The following is a 4,965-nucleotide window of genomic DNA, read 5'->3' on the forward strand; positions in this document are numbered from 1 at the left end:
ACTGCAGCCCCAGAGGAAGCAAGAATTGATGAACCTAAGAGCCCCAGGTTCAAGTTCCAATGCTACACCTTACTAGCTGTGTGACCATAGGCATGTTACTTAACCTCTCTGAGCTTCAGTTTCTTCATCTCCAAGAGAACAATAACAGTTCCCCAGCCATTCACTGAGGAGATGCACAAAGCCTTACAGCTCAACAGCCAACGTAGTCATAGCCAACGTGACCGTCTCCTCATCTGTAAAATGAAGATCAAAATAGCATGGACCAAACCCAATTTGAGCCCTACTGTGGAGCTGTAGGATAAGCACTGGACTGCTAAGTGCTAACGGAAAGGTTGGCAGTTCAAACCCATCAGCCACTCTCAGAAACCCTATCCAGAATCACTGAGTCAGAACAGACTTGACGATACACAACAAATCAAGAACAAACCCAATTTATACTACAACTGTCTTAGAAAATAAATAGAGACAATAGTGTGGACCTCATGTTTTACTTTGAGAGGAGTCCAACACCTAACCCATAGTGCCACCAGGGTGTCTTAAAGGCAAGAGAGCTAAACTAAATGCCAGCCACTAGAAGAGGTGGACTCCTGGTGTGCCACTTGCTGTAAGGTCAGCAAACCACCAGGTCACCAGTTCAAACTTACCCGACGCTCCTTGGAAACCCTATTCAGGGTTGCTGTGAGTCGGAACTGATTCGACAACACTTAATCACAACAACAATAAGAGCAGTGAGAGTTGATCTCCTGTAGGTCACCCAGATGGTCAAGGTTACTGTCCCCAACCCACACAGAGGAGGTTCTGAGTTTAGTAGCTTTCCACTAAACTTTGGAAAATATGAATGACTCACAGTGCTGGACAAGTTTCATGTATTCATTATACAAACAAGATTTTCACAGATAAAAAATATATCACAATTGTAAACCTTCAAAAAAAACAACTGTTTGAAGCATTTGAATGTGTATAACTCAGGGACCATTCGTACATTCAGGTGTTACTCAGGCACCCTGTCTCTCCAGTTCCAAATCCTATCTCTAGGGGCTGTCGCAGTTTATGGGTGATAATGTTTGCAAGGCCCTCGGCATGGGGCTGGTACAAGTGCAGGATGAGTCTGCCACTAAATGGCAGGGACAATTAGTTGTGAGCGCCGCTCATAATATGTAACACCTGGGAGGTGGCAGCGTTTATTATTAATTTGAATCCTTAGGGCTGGAGGAGGAGAGAGCTAGGCTCTTCCTTGCCCTGGGCCCCATCTTCACCTTCCTCTACTCAGCTCCGCCTTTCTCAAGGTTGGGGGGCAGGGGAGGCACTGGTGGTAGCCATGAAATCTGCACTTCCGCCCACCCCTCCGAAGTCTCAGAACTCCTCTGGTGTCTCTCAGTGCTGCTCCCTGAATTTCCCAATCCCCCCATCCCCTTGGTCCCCGCAGTGTAACAAGGAGACATGTGAGGTGGGGATGAAACAGCCGGGAAGTTTCGACTCGTGTATGTGTGCATGTGTGTTCGGGGACAGTGATAGGAAGTGTGGAGCAGCCATACACACCCCATTTCCAAGGACCTGAGACTCTTTAATAGACTCCACCCCCCAGGTGTCTTGGGATCCCCAAGACTTGAAAGGAAAACCCCTCCCCTAGAGCTGCCAGATTTGGAGAGTTAGTTAAAAAGGCAGGTTCCCAGGTTCTTTAGGATGATGCCCAGCAATTTGCATTCTAAAGTGCATTCCTGAGGAGTCTTAAACCCATTGATGACTCAATGTGTCCCAAAGGGTTTCCAAGACTGTCCTTTCTGCAGAAAGGAGCTCTGGTAGCATATAGTGTGTTATGAGTTGGGTGTTAACTACAAAGTCAGCAGTTTGAATCTACCAGCTGCTCCATGGGAGAAAGATGAGGCTTTCTGCTCCTGTAAAGATTTACAGTCGCAGAAGCCCTTTACAGGGTTGCTGAGTCGGACAGAACCAACTCCACAACACACAACATCATCTTTTCAAAAGCAGCCTCATCTTTCTCCTACAGACTGCTTGTGGGTTCAAACTGCTAACCTTTATTTAGTTTAGCAGCTAGTACTTGACCACTGTAAGGACCTCTGGTAGCGTAGTGGTTATGAATCGGGCTGCAAACCACAACGTCAGCAGTTCGAAACTACCAGCTGTTCGGCGGGAGAAAGATGAGGCTTTCTGCTCCCATAAAGATTCGCAGCCTTGGAAACCCTGTACAAACCCTGTACAGGGTCGCTATGAGTTGGAAACGACACATAATAGCTGTTGTCGTTAATATTCACTATGTGCTCAGGTGGAGAAGGGGGAGTTTGCTTAATCACACCCCCTCCCCCCACCTCCCCGCAGAGCCAAACTTCCCTGGAACCCGCTGTCCACCCTCGAGTCCCTGTGTGGAGATTCCCAGGAACCACGGGCTTTGCTGCCACCTTGTGGCAGGGAAGGAACTATGCATTTCATTCACATTCTTAATGTGATTGTTGGTTCTGACTCATAGGGACTCTACGCACTGCAGAAGGAAACACTGCTGAGTCCTGTGGCGTCCTCACAATCTTTGTCACATTTTAACCTATTGCTTTCGCCACTGTGTCTATTCATCTCGTTGGGGGTCTTCCTTTTTTTTCGATGTAATCCATATTACTCTGTGTGACAGGGTCACTATGAGTCAGAATTGAGCGCACAGCAATGGGTTTAAAACTCCTCCTGACGTCCATTTTCCAGAGACTGATCCCTCCTCATAGCAAGTCTGAAGTATGAGAAATGAAGGCTTGCCATTCTGACTTGTAATCTGGCTGTACTTTGTCCAACACAGATTTGTGGTACTTTTAATATTCAGTCTGTGGTACTTTTAATATTCTTCTCTATCACCATAGGTCAAATGCATCAATTCTTTGATGGTCTTCCTTATTCATTGTCCAACTTTCACATGAATATGAAGCTATTTAAAATGTCATGGCTTGAATCAGGCACACTTTAGTCCACCAACTGATACCTTTGCTCTGAAACACTTTAAAGAAGTATTGTACATTTGTTGTCGTCAAGTGCCATCAAGTCGATTCTGACCCATAGAGACCCTGTATAGGGTTTCCGAGGAGCAGCTAGTGAGCTTTGAACCACCGACCTTGAAGTTCAAACGGCTTTGCAGTCTGGTGCATTAACCCACAGTGCCACACCAGGATTTGCCTGAATCGTTTGATTTCTTGACTGCTGCTTCCATGAGTGTTTGATTGTGGATCTAAGCAAAATGAAATCTTTGACAACTTCCATCTTTTCTACATCTATCATGATGTTATTTATTGGTCCAGTTGTGAGGATTTGTGTTTTCTTTACATTGTGGTGCAATCCATACTGAAGGCCGTGGTCTTTGGTCTTCACCAGTGAGTATTTTAAGACCTCTTTGCTTCCTGCAAAGGTTGTATCATCTGAATATCACATGTTGTAATGTCTTCCTCCTATCTTGATGCCATGCTCTTCTTCATACAATCCAGCTTATTTTCTCACCTTACATATTGAATAAATATGGTGAAAGCATACAGCGGTGGCGCTCACCTTTCCTGATTTAAAACCATTCCGTATTCCCTCGTTCTGTTTGACCAACTGCTTCATGTGCACAATTAAGTGTTCTGAAATATTCATTCTTGGCAATGTTAAACGTAGTTTATCACGATCCAAACAGTCCAAAGCTACTGCATAGTCCTTAAAGCACAAGTAAGGTTGTTTGTTTTTTTGTATTTTCTGCTTTCAGCCAAGATCCATTTGATGTCAAGAGTGATAACCCTCGTTCCACATCATCTTCTGAATACAGCTTGAATATCTGGCAGTTCCCTGTTTATATGCTGTCACAACTGTTTTTAAATTATCTTCAGCAAAATTTTACTTGCATGTGATAATATTGCTTGATGATTTCTGCATTCCATTGAGTCAACTCTCTTTGGACTGCGCACAAATATGAATCTCTTCTAATCAGTTGGCCAGCTGTCTTTCAAATTTCTTGGCACAAACCAGTGATTAAAATGATTAGAGATCAGGAAATATCCTGAATACCCACAGTGCACCAGGCCCCCAGTAGGAGCCTGCAGATAGATGACTAAGGCAGACACACTCCCTGGCCCCTTTGAGCACACAGTGTCTGAGGAATCAGTAATCACAGAGCATGATCCTATCAGATGATAATAACATTGTGTAAGGCTAGAACTGATAAATGAATGTATTTACCTGCCTGACTCTCCTCCCCAGGCATGCCTGTCTGATTCACCCATGTATGCCTGCTCATAATTAGCACATGGGCAAATACGTGATGACAGAATGGGTCTTTTTTTAGGGGAGTACGAGAGTTTATTAAAAGGGTGGCTGGGCCCCCCTGGGGTCCTGGGACAACTGAAAAGAAAGCTCCAAACCACCCTATTTTAAGTTAACGCACTCCATTCTCTTTCTGTCCCCCTTTCCTGCTAATTTTTTCCTCTTTGACATTTTCAACAGCTCACATGCGGAGTTTGCCTCATTTATTTAATGTGTGTTTCCTCCAGCAGAAGGTAGACTCCATGAGGTCAAAGATTCGTATCTGTTTTGTTCACTTTGCGGAGCCTGGAGCAGTGCCTGACACTGATACCAAACCCAACCTACTGCCACCACGTCCGTTCTGACTAATAATCACCCTAAATGGCAGAGTAGAACTGCTCCTTACAGCTTCTGAAGCTGTAAAGCTTTATGGGAGCAGACAGACTCATAGTTCTCCTGTGGAGCAGCTGGGGGATTTGAACTGCTGACCTTGTGATTAGCAGTCCAATGCTGAGTTCACTGCCCCACCAGGGTTCCTTTGACCCTTGGTAGGTGCTCTGGAAATACCTACAGTGTGAATGAATGAATGAATGAATGGGTACATGGGCGTGCTTGAGGCAGGGCAAAGTCTAACTCTTGGACGTGGCCAGCTGTAGGATTGGGAACCCAGGGTGGAAAGGCTGGGGCCCCAGGTAAATC

Source organism: Chrysochloris asiatica, unplaced genomic scaffold, assembly GCF_000296735.1.
Source record: "Chrysochloris asiatica unplaced genomic scaffold, ChrAsi1.0 scaffold00305, whole genome shotgun sequence".
NCBI lineage: Eukaryota > Metazoa > Chordata > Mammalia > Afrosoricida > Chrysochloridae > Chrysochloris > Chrysochloris asiatica.